The sequence below is a fragment of the Electrophorus electricus genome, chromosome 2 (genome assembly GCF_041902795.1).
Source record: "Electrophorus electricus isolate QZ-2024a chromosome 2, ASM4190279v1, whole genome shotgun sequence".
NCBI lineage: Eukaryota > Metazoa > Chordata > Actinopteri > Gymnotiformes > Gymnotidae > Electrophorus > Electrophorus electricus.
In genome coordinates, this window is record NC_137498.1 from 6,501,403 (window position 1) to 6,514,665 (window position 13,263).

Below are 13,263 nucleotides of genomic sequence, written 5' to 3' on the forward strand. Positions count from 1 at the left end.
ACAAGATCTTATCAACATCACAGGTGATGTTATCTCTGGTCAGGCAGTGAGGGAAGTACCACCTGGAGTGACGTATCCACCCCTGACATGCTCCATCATCAATGTCACCACAAGCTTCTTCCATCAACTGGAGAAGGTGTAACCCGTTCTGCCTCCGCGGTCTGACGCCGTGGCGGTATTGGTCATCAGCCCCGATTTTCCTCTGGGGGTATTGGTGTGGCTATAGTGGCCGTCCTCATTCTCAGCCGACTCTGTCTGCTGGGGGGTCCCGTTATGTTATTTTAACTGGAAACATATTTAAAACTTAAAAAAAAAAACAACCTATAGCCCTTGAATGAAGTGTTATGTCAACTAATCAACTGATAGTATTGTGTTATGAAGAGAAGACTGTATGACAGCTGTCTGTCAGAATCAGCCTTTATAAAAGTGTATTTAGGTTTGTGTTAGCTGTTATGAAGGACTTATGAAGACCACTCTTAACAAACATGTTAGTAAATTTGAAATGTAGATTCTGATCAAATATTAAAAAATTGTTAAATTGGTACTTAATATCAAACAAAGCTCAAATTATTACCTAAATGGAGCAACCAATTTGCTCAGTTACACCTTATAACTATCATTGTTATAAGGATAGTGAATGTCATTAGAACAATGCTAAAAATCATATAATATTAGAGTAAATATTTATTAATTTAACAAGCAAATGTGGTGGAGTATGACAGTAGGGTGTGCTTCTACAGGTTGAGTATTAAATCAGTATTAAATTGAGCAATTAAAAAAGAACAGGTAGACAAAACACATCACTGCACACACAGGAGACTCAGTACTGCTACCCTAGTACTGCTAGTACTAAAGCAGTACAACATCTTATGCTAACAAACACATCTCCCTCTCCAGGAATCTCAACAACAGAATTTACATCAAGATTTGATGGCAAAACAAGTGCAAAGGCTCCAGCTGACGCTTCCACTACTGACAGTGCAAAGACTCTGACTGACGGTAACATGCATTTACTGCATATCAACATGGTCTCCTCATATCTTAAAAAGCAATTAAAATGCATGCTGTGTAAAAACACAAACACTAACACGCACACAAATACACATAACATTTGTATAATGCTTGCCTTCAGATGTCCAAAACCCTGCTGGTGATCTATTATATATCCTCATGACTACTGCTGTGGGAGCTGTCCTCCTCCTGCTGCTGGGTCTCGTGGGGGTCTTGTGCTGGAGATACAAAGGTACACACACACACACACACACACACACACACACACACACACGCATGCATACAAGTTGTGGGTCACACTGTCTGGTTTTCTAATGTAGTCCAGAGACATGGACAAACGAGGCTAAGAAAGGGGCAAACAGAAGAGAAGAGAGAGCAGGAGACACAGGTGAATGCTCACATACCATCCACTGTAACATAGGAAAAACAACCTCCACATCATTACTGGCACGTGTCCTTCAAGGTCAAATCTTCCATGGTGTGTGTGTGTGTGTGTGTGTGTGTGTGTGTGTGTGTGTGTTTGTTTGTTTACAAGATTGTTTTGCTGTGCTTTGTTCACATGTTCAAGTGAGTGCTACTTTGTATCTGAGGGGGGTTCAGATGATACAATACAATTAGTACAATATAGTTAAAATAAAGGATCACATATATCACATACAGCACTTTTTTATGGTTTTAAATTTTTTTAAAGGAAAACCATCTTTGGGAAGCACAAGTTGTGAAGTTCAGGTTTTGTTGAAGCAGTAACAAATACCTGAGCAGAGGGTTTTATACAGATAGTGTGTGGCGTTCCCTAGTTGTGTGGGGTCCATGGTGAGTTTCTGATACAAAGCAGCTCCTGATACACTGATGAACGTTTTTGATTATGGCTGTTGTGATCTCTAGTTTGAAATCAGTGGAGATGGTGGTGTCTAGGAAGCTCAGACTCCACATCACTTACTGTACTGAGTTACAAAGGGAGATGAAATAATAGCAGTCCAACATGACTAATCATATCAATCACTGTTTTTGGTAGAAATTATATTACTACATGGTAAATAATTTACCAGTAGGTGTAGCAGAGTCATAGAAAACCATCAGACCCAACATTCATGATATACATGCTCCTGAGTTTGTGTAATTGAATAATTAATTGAAATGGGTGTGTTCAAAATAATAACTGTGGAGTTCAATTAGTGAGGTCATTCCTTCTGTGAAAAAACAGATGTCAATCAGGTGGCCTTTATTTAAAGATGAAGCCAACACATGTACATGCATTTCTCTCTGAAAATCTGAGAAAAATGGGTCGTTCCAGACATTGTTCAGAAGAACAGCATACTTTGACTAAAACTTTGATTGGAGAGGGGAAAACATATAAAGAAGTGAAAATGATATAAAGAAAATGATAGGCTGCTCAGCTAAAATGATCCCCAATGCTTTAAAATAGAAAACAAAACCAGAGAGATGTGGAAGAAAATGGAAGACTACCATTTGAATGGATTGAAGAATAGTCAGTATGGCAAAGACTCAGCCAATGATCAGCTCCAGGGTGATCAAAGACAGTCTGAAGTTACCTGTGAGTACTGTGACAATTAGAAGACGCCTGTGTGAAGCTAATCTATCAGCAAGAAGCCCCCGCAAAGTCCCACTGTTAAAAAGAAGACGTGCTGAAGAGGTTACAATTTGCCAAAGAACACATGGACTGGCCTAAAGAGAAATGAAGAAACGTTTTGTGGACTGATGAAAGTAAGATTGTTCTTTTTGGATCCAAGAGCCGCAGACAGTTTGTCAGATGACCCGCAAACACTGAATTCAAGCCACAGTACACTCTGAAGACAGTGAAGCATGGTGGTGCACGCATCATGATATGGGGATGTTTCTCTTATTATGGTGTCGGGCCTATTTATCGCATACCAGGCATCATGGATCAGTTTGCATATATCAAAATACTTGAAGAGGTCATGTTGCCTTATGCTGAAGAGGAAATGCCCTTGAAATGGATGTTTCAACAAGACAACGACCCCAAACACACCAGTAAGCAAGCAGCATCTTGGTTCCAGACCAACAAAATTAAAGTTACAGAGTGGCCAGCCCAATCCCCGGACTTTAATCCGATAGAAAACTTGAGGGGGACATAAAAAATTCTGTTTCTGAGGCAAAACCAAGAAATGGAGAGGAACTGTGGAAAGTTGTCAAAGCATCCTGGGCTGGAATACCTGTTTACAGCTGCCAGAAGTTGGTCGACTCCATGCAACACAGATGTGAAGCAGTTCTCAGAAACAGTAGTTATACAACTAAATATTAGTTTAGTAATGCACAACAACGCTAAATCCTAAAGATTTTTCAGTTTATACAGTAAATATTTGAGTTTGTGAAGAAAAAATGCTAAATGATTACACATGACATCCACTTATTTATTTGAATAGAAGAAGTCAGATGTTGCAACTGACCCCGACCTTGGGGAAGGTCTCAGCCCAGATCAGGGATGGTTGCAGCATGTTACATATACATTATTTTTACTTTTGCTTTTTGCCTCATCTTAACTGATCCCTTGGCTGCAGGCTTCTCTCTTTTTTTAGGAAGTGGGAATAAGATTGGTGTGAGAGACGGTGAAGTCCAGGTCCAATGGCCCTGACTATATATGAGACTCTTCCCAGAATACTGAAGGGAACTCCTCAAAATACTGAAGGCCTCCTCCTCACTTTTGGTGTAGCCTACTGAAAACAAAGTGAACACAATGTCTGCTTTTATATGATTTATTCACTTATTCACGTTATGAATAAGAAAATACAAATATTTTGTTTGTTGTGACGGCCCAAGTGCCGCAGGAAGCACAGACGTCTCTTGACGAAGACATGCATTTATTAAACGACCATTAACACTAACCTGAGCACGAACAAAGACCCACAACCACTACAGTGACAGATGTGTTTAAATACATTCATAAATGATGCAAGTACAAAGGGGCAGGTGTGCTAGACTGAACTAACAGCACTTAGGGAGTCATTTTGGGTCTGTCCCACTGGGCCGCCACATCTCTGTGACAACGGACCGAGCCAACTTAAGTAAGAATGATGACATTTTCACTTATAATGTGAGACTGTTAAGGAAGAAAGAGGACACACTAAATGACTTTTAAAAACTTATAAAACCCTACTGCCTCCCTATATTTGTTGTGTGTGTTGGGGATAGAAGTTTGTCAAAGCTTCATTTGAATACACTTAATCTCCACTGTAACTGTAGTTATCAGAACATTCAGTAGACTGTATTGAAGAGTGTGTACGGTGTGTATCAGCAGTCCTGCTGTAGCCGTGTGTAGTGTGTGGAACTCAGTAAGAATGCAGGTGTGTATTTATCTGCTCCTTGCTGCTGATGGTGAGTTGACTTTCTCTCTACATCTGTAGATCATCAAATATCTACTCAGTAGCTACTTTATAAGAAACACAGAAAACATCTAGTAGGAGTCCAGTTAGAGACGACATGTCATATATTTCTGATAACGTATAAGAGACACTCCATGTTATCTGAACATATAAGGTAGAATTTGAACAATTACGATTAGCTTTTTAGACTGCCATCAGTCATAAAACCAAATCTTGAAATCAATGTATTATTGTGGTGCAGTTAAATCTCATGCATATCAGCTGCATGGGAATCTAACTGGATCATTTCTGTTACTCAGACCTTTGCCTGTACAGACAACACCAGACCCCTCACTAGACACACAGACAAACTCAGTGAGATCAGGTGGAAAACTGAACAAACATCAGCACTTCAAGAATCTGTAGCATTTGTTTTATGTGCCACTTGATTGCTGTAACAGCTGGAGTGCCGCAGGGCGCGGAGCAGGACGCACAGACTCCCTCGACTTTGACAGACATTTATTAACACATAACACTTACGATGACGGCCCTCACACAACATAAACATATAACACGAATACATGTAACACTGGCAGGAACATGACGGCAACATGAACATATACGTTTAACATGAATACACGTAGGACTAGCAACACAAACAATGACCAACACTAATGCACACACCAACAGGGGTTTAAATACACACAGACACACACAACATTAAACCAGGGGCAGGTGTGTGCCATCATGGGGGCGTGGTTACAAAACAAAAAGTGACTTCAACTGCAGGCGGTGGGCCATACTGCATATAGCGACTGGTCTGTACCAATAAATACTGTACTACATAAAACAAAAAATCTATCCAGCGGCAGGATCTGCAGTTCTACTTCTGTCTGTTTCTAGTTACATCTTCTGTTTGTATTTGTATTTCATACCTGTAGTTAATGACTCTTGTCTTCTGTCCTGTTTAGGTTCTAGTCAGTTATATACCCATATTACACACGACTTGTTTAGTTTACTTATTTAGTTACTACTGTTCTCATTTGCTCTAGAGAGAGGGGGAGAGAAAGAAAGGGAGGGAGAGAGAGAGAAAGGAAGAAATAGAGAGAGAATGAGGGATGAGAGAGAGAAAGAAGGAGGGAGGGAGAGAGAGAGAGACAATCTATAATCAATATAATCAGACATTTAAATCTTATAACTTGATGGTCATGCATCCATCATACCAACATCTATTGGGAAATATCTTAGTGATTTCCAGTACCATCATCAGTTGGCTGGTACCATCAGTACCATCAGGTGTCTGGACCTGGAGCAATTAAGTATGTCATAAATAATAATTAAGTATGTCATATTTAATAATAATGGAGTTTGTGATATATAATAATAATGGAGTATGTCATATATAATAATAATCATTTTACATGTACATGTGCAGCCATGTTTAATAGTGTTTAATGGAACATCACAGGATCTCCGAAATCACTGCATACACAAGAGACTCAGTACTGCTGCCTTGTTCCTGTACCGACCTACACACCAAACCTGAGAATTTCACCTGGAGGAAATGCAACACAAACAGAAACTCATGGGATGTGATCTCCAGTGAGAGTAAACAGCACAGAAATAGAGTTCTGCTGGGTACTGTTCACTCTCCAGGAAATCTCTCTCTACTCATATCACACCTGACTGAAGAGGATGAGGGAGACTACAGGTGTTATATTAAAGACAATGAATACACATACTTAAGACTTTATATTTCAGGTAAAACATTATTAGCAACCACATTCCTAATACCAATGAAAACCTCATAAGTCGATTTAGTCTCTCCACCATGAACTTACTTTTTAAACATAAAAATAAATGTAATATAAATACATTCACCACACACTTTATTAGACACACATACATCAGATATTACTAAAATTCAAAAACAGGACATTTAAAAGTAGAGAAACACCATTACATATTTATGTATCTAACATGTGGACCACATTATCCTCAGATATTAGTCACCAGACACCCTCTGTCACCAGTCTAGAAGAGTTAAACACAACTAACATGCATTTCACCTGCCCTCACTGAACACTTTCAGTACCTCTAATAAGTGAATGTGTAGGTATAATTACAGACTGTGTCCACCTGGTGTCTTACAGTTTGTGTGTCACCCTGCACCCAGGACATCACTGGTCAGTTTCTGACCACAGATGTCTCAGTATATGTGGATACTGAACCATTCTCCACACGTCAATCCCACTACAGTGCTGGAGGCTTGGTAGTGGGTGTTGTGCTGGTGTGAGTGGTTCAGGTACAGCAGTGTTACTGGATTCAGTGCTACTGGTAGGCTGAGAGTGTTCTGACAGTGAAAGATATCCAGCCAGCAGTGTTTCAGTGGTCAGACACTGATCATGACTGGAGTTGGAGGATGGTTAACACTAACTGTGTAATAGACCAGATGGGCTAGAACCACTGACTCTACAAATACAAGATTTTTCTCAACCATTCATATTTATCAAATGTGATGGAGCATAAACTATTGCATAAAGAGAGAGAGAAGGAGGGAAGCAGAGAGAGAGAGAAGGAGGGAGGCAGAGAGGGAGAGAGAGAACAAAAAAAAAGAAGAGCAGAGAGAAGAGTCTCCTCTCACAGCTGGTGCTGACACTGAGTTCATTAACACACACTAACACTAACACATCAGGACCAGTCTGAAGTACAAACAATCGGACCAAACCAAATTATTACACTTCACAAACTAAACTACATCACCCACTGGAACACAAACACAAGCACAAAGCAAAATGCAATGTTATCTGGCCCTAAAACGTCAGTACACTGTAGCAGACGACCTGTACACAGTGACTGACATTAAACACAGAACCACGTTGACAAAGTCCAGACTCAGAGAACACAGCCTGGCCGTCCAGACCAGCCGATATAAATGTCATGGCTGCCCAGAGAACAGAGACTCTGTCAGCAATGTAAATATGATACTGTAGAGACAGAGCTGCACTTCCTCATTGAATGTGAAAAATTCATCCAAATATGGCAAATTTATTTTACAAAATCTGAGACGGTCCACCCCAACTTTAAGTGTCTGTCTAACACAAACTGCCCATCCTACTGGGCGAAAAGAAGGAAAGCAGCACTTTAGCTGGGTGATACATATCTGCCTGCCATAAGATGAGGGACAGTGATTAACCCACCCAAACATACACACACACACACAGACTATATTACCCAGTTTATAAAAGTTACCTAACTATTTATTATTATTAACTATTTATTATTTTCCATCCTTATTATTTATTTCTCTTTCTTTTCACTTCTTCCCTTTTACTTCTTCCAATTATTATTATTTCAGACCAATTACAGTTTCTCTTCAAGTTCTTTATCATAACAGAATTCTTAATTTCCATAATTGCAAAGGTTGTAATGTTGTGTAATGTTCATGTTATAATACTGCTTTGGCAATACTAGAATACTATAGTGGTATATGGTCACGCCAATTAAGCTTACTGAACTGAAATGCACTGAGAGACAGAGACAGAGAGAGAGAGAGACAGAGACAGAGACAGAGAGAGAGAGCCCTGCAGCTTCAGACGTCTCCAAATGGTTATAAGACATTCAGTCCATCGACTACCAATGGCGGTAACACGCATTGGTTTAACGAGTGTGGGGCAGGATGCAAGCATGAGTTAGCCTGGTGTGATGTGTTTTTTTTTTTGTTGTTGTTTTTTTTTTAATGAAAATGAAAGCACACATGAATGTACTGTGCTAATGTTGCATACACAATGTCATACAAGCGATTAAGGCAAAATAACATTAGTGGTTGTACAGGATTGGGCTTTATAGGGTAAATAATGAGGGTGAGACTAGACCCAGGTGACGGGGGTAAGTGAAAGGGGAAACACAGGACCCCTGTGTGAGGGCATGAACAACACAAAGCATGTGGAGGAACAAAAACAAACAAAGGAGCACATGGGGAGGAGGATGGTGGTGAGAGGTGTTACAGTAGCACCCACACCCCCCTTAACACGGGGCTCCTGTGTGATGGTGGTGAGGGGTGTTACAGTAGCACCCACACCCTCCTTAACACGGGGCTCCTGTGTGATGGTGGTGAGGGGTGTTACAGTAGCACCCACACCCTCCTTAACACGGTGCTCCTGTGTGATGGTGGTGAGGGGTGTTACAGTAGCACCCACACCCTCCTTAACACGGTGCTCCTGTGTGATGGTGGTGAGGGGTGTTACAGTAGCACCCACACCCTCCTTAACACAGTGCTCCTGTGTGATGGTGGTGAGGGGTGTTACAGTAGCACCCACACCCTCCTTAACACAGTGCTCCTGTGTGATGGTGGTGAGGGGTGTTACAGTAGTACCCACACCCCCCTTAACACGGGGCTCCTGACGTGCATAACAGTTGACAAGGGAGCCCGAGCCCGGCGTCACATAGCAGGGTCTGGAGAACCTGGACAAGGTTCTATTATCAAGATTAATCAATATCAATATTGCCAACTCTCAGTCAAGTATAATGCCAAAATTTGTAATTTCAGATTGTAGCAATACAGAGACTCATTCATGCTCCATCCTCTTTGTTTTTGTGCCAAAAAAACATTTATATTGAATGCTTGTTATGAAATTCATACAATATAATATTAAAAGTGACAAATAATGCATCACATTTTAATTCTGCTTCCTACATTCCCACATGCAGGAAATGCAGACAATTCTCCGGTATACACACGTCATGTCATCTTAGCTGGTGTGGGGGGTTTACTGCTGTTGATGGGATTAGGAGGAGTCGTCTGCTGGATACAGAGGTACACACACACACACACACACACACACACATACACACACACACACACACACACACATACACATACATATATACATACATACATACATACATACTTACATACATACATACATACATATCTATCCACATCCATCTCACACTGAGTTAATTTTGTAGTTCAGAGACGTGAACAGACGGTGAGCAGAGAGGGACAAACAGGACAGAGGAGAGATCAGCAGACACGGGTGAGTGTCACACATCCATGTTATAATATCAGTGAACTCTGATTCAGTACACAGATCTGTTCTACAGTGCCAAAGCTTGGATCAGGAATCTGACTGTTTCTGCATGAATGTTAAACCCAATGAAAAAGGCATGTAGATACTGATGAGAGGTTGTGTGTATCTGAGAGTATAGAAGAACTTTAAGGGTTCTTGTGTACACAGAGAACTTCACTACAGTCTCTATGCACACAGTTGATTCTGAATACTAAATTGTGATGAACAGTTTGACATCATCTAATATGCAGTAGTTCAGCAGAGCAGTTATTTGTTTAATATTCTGTAGTTTAACAGAGCATTTATTATTTGTTTAATATTCTGTAGTTTAACTGTTATTTGTCTAATGTGCTGTGGTTCACCAGCGTGACTTTTGAACAGTTATTCAAGACTTTTGCAGCATGTGCCTCTGCTAGAGATGATGGGCACTGCATCATGCAAACAGGGTTATCCTGGCCATCTGGTATAAGGGAAAATAATGAACATTTTATTTTGTGCCGACCTATCCCTTTAAGTGGCACCAGAACGAGGCAAGAAACCTTCGGTCTGACTAATTTTCGAGATCTCGCCAGTAAAAACTCATTAATTAAAGAAAAAGTGATCCACGTACATTTATCATTTGTATTTAAAAAGGGCAGGTGATGTATGTATGTGGTTACTCTCCTCAGCCACTTTATTAGGATCACCTTTACACTACATCATTATCTTCTAGCTGCATTATATATCTGCGTGTAGTTCCTCAGGCTTGTTTAAAAACTCCAGACACACTGCTGTTCTTGTTACACACTCATACATACCCTAAAGACACTACCACTGCAGAGACACTTGTTTCTTGATAGTGGTCCACCATCCAGGTAGGATCCACTCAGCAGTGCTCCAGTGGTCACCCAATAAACAGTGGTGCACACCTGTAAGATAGGTGCACATATTACAGTAAAGACTGACTTCAGGTGAATGCTGGTTATTCCTTTTTTATAGTGGCTAGTGATTTGATTACATGTTTGTGAATGAATATAAATCAGATTGAATGGAAGCCTATTATGTGTAGGTATAGAGCAGGGGTCTAGGTGTAAACACATTTGCATATGCGGATGTGTTTTAATGTGTACATAAGTTGTCTCATTTGCCTTGTTTGGTTTTCTACAGGAACACTGTAATGTAGTTTATTATAAACCCAAGTATTGTATTATAATGTATTTTACTGTTGTATAAATGCAACATATTTTTTCAATATGTTATGTATTAATAACTGTAATAAACCACACAACAGTGTGTGCATTATTCTGTATGTATGTGTGTTAACATTTTGTAATTGTGATATTTTCTGCAGGATAATGTGATGTATTGTACTGTAGCCCATATTAACACCACCAGACCAGCACCCAGAGAAATGGATAATGGAGATAATACAGAATACGCCAGGATCAAACTAAATTAACAAACTTAAATTCACACACGAGTATACGTGCACACACACACACACACACACACACACACACACACACACACACACACACACACACACACACACACACACACACACACACACACACACACACTTTTATTGTATGGTATCTAGCCAATGAAGTGTAGTTATGTTCTTCCGTCTTGGTTTCAGTGCTGTCTTTGTATAATTTGCTGTATCTATTGGTAATTGCTAATTAACTTCTAATTAGTTACTCCAGGTGTGGTTTCAGACTGGCATAAGTTAGGAATTGTAGGTGGAGGACTAACAGTAACAGGGGCAGGACTAAGACTAATAACATTACAGTGTAGACTTGATGGATGCAAAATGTTCAGAACATTCATAATGCGTTAAGTGCTTTGTGTGTAAGGTCTTCCCTTTTCTTATTTATAATGTGCTATGTCTATTTATAATCACTTAATCATGTAAATTGACTTTAAATTATTAATTCCTAATTTATTTTTGCATTATATTATTTAAATTGTTCAACTTTCATTTATTTTTATTTTTCATTTTTGCAAATAAGATGATAGATCTCAGGATGTAATCAGCTTTATTATTCATTCTATTCCCTGTAAAGCTCTTTATAAACTGGGTTTAAGAAAGTGCTGTACAAGTTTACAGTTTACAGTTTTTGTGCACAGTTTACATTTTCTGACTACCATATTTGTGTAAGTGGGTTCATTGTAAATCTGCAAGTGATTTGAACTACACTAATGTTATAACTCTTGGTTTGCCAAGATAAACACTTCCTGCGTCCTGCCTCCTTCCTGGGATTGGTGAACCTTTGTTAGGAAAGCTGTCATGGTACGGCCCCTCCCCCCAAACGTGTGTGTGTGTGTGTGTGTGTGTGTGTGTGTGTGTGTGTGTGTGTGTGTGTGTGTGTGTGTGTGTGTGTGTGTGTGTGTTTATCCGTATGGCTATGCCCTCCCTGTGTTTCACACCTGCTCCTTATTGTGTGTCATTAGTTTGCAAGTATATTAGTCTTGTGTCTGAGTTTAAGTGTTGTCGATGTTTAAACCCGGTTAGCCTGCTAACCACTTAGATGTCTTTTGTGTATCACAATAAATGTTTGTTGTGTGTAACATGACTCTTCCTCGCATCCTGCTTTACCTCCTCGCATCACAAAAGCAGGCCTTAAAAAATGGAGCTCTGCAGCCATCACTTGTTGAAGCAGTGGGAACTGAAACTGTGACTAACAGCTCAAAGAAAACTAATCATTCACCATTCTATGAATTTCACAAAACAAGCGTACATAAATTAGCTATAAACTTATGGAGTTTCTAACTGAGACTCCAGCACCTGCCATACCTACATAATCTCCATGTTAAACAGACATAAGCCGTGTGCAGATAATACATTAGCATTCATCAAACTCCGCCCACCAATGACATCACCTCTGCACACTGCATCCACTACCTTCATCAGCCCATGCTGTGTCCTACACCATCATCATAGACACGTGCGAAGCCTCTTCTTGTGCTAAACTACACCGTGTGCTTGGATTGGTCGTTAAACACTTTGAAGCCGTGTGTAAGAAAATTGCCAGGAAACTATCAGTAATCAAAAAACACACTGAGTTAATTCAGAACTTTTGTTTATTTGTTTATTTTAAATTTAAATGAATAACAAAGGAAAACTATGTAGAAATAATGACTTTGTGTGTGTGTGTGTGTGTGTATTAGTTAAGTTTGATGGTGGTATATTCTCTTTTATCTGCAGTGTCTTTGACCTTTGCTGTTCTGGTTGTGTTACTGTGTGCTAGAGTGGAGTACATTACATCATCCTGCAGAGAAAATATAAACATTAATACTCACACACACACACACACACACACACACACACACACACACACACACACATATATTCCTATACAAGTTCACAATTATAACAGGTCTCAGTGTGAAGTTCTCTGTACAATATCCAGTAATCCATCTCCTACTTATCTGCTCACCTGGTAGACAGGTGCTGGTAACACGAGAGTCATGGGTTTGACATACTGTCATACTGATAAACATGTGAGTTGATATTGATAAAAGCACATCTGCCTTATACTGGACATGCAAACATGGACTGTGGGTGTGATAAATTGAAAGTCTGACAAAATAGACCATTTGTGCCTTCAGAATGAAGGAAGAAAGCTGAAAAGACCCTTTAAAATGGGGCAGTGTTCAGTGATGTAACAGCTGGGAAAAGCATGCTACCTTGCCTGTGTCCTGCATTTTGAGGTGGCTTTTGTGTGCAAGCATGTTAATGAACCATATGGGTTCAGCTAGAATAGAGTGAACACAGCGTGCTGTCAGTCTTAAGGGGGACTGTGTACTCACCTGTGTCCTCATGTCTCTGCTCTCCCTCTGCCCACATCTCTGAACTA

General features: G+C 40.0%; 1 long non-coding RNA gene across 1 annotated transcript in view; it reads left to right on the forward strand.

Moving 5' to 3' along the window:
- Positions 1-895: 895 nt before the first annotated feature.
- The window catches only part of LOC145660001 (uncharacterized), a 70,908-nt gene continuing 58,540 nt past the window's right edge, over positions 896-13,263 (forward strand). The window contains exon 1 of the long non-coding RNA XR_014126216.1: positions 896-999. This is a non-coding gene — a long non-coding RNA (uncharacterized LOC145660001). The remainder of the gene's footprint in view (positions 1,000-13,263) is intronic.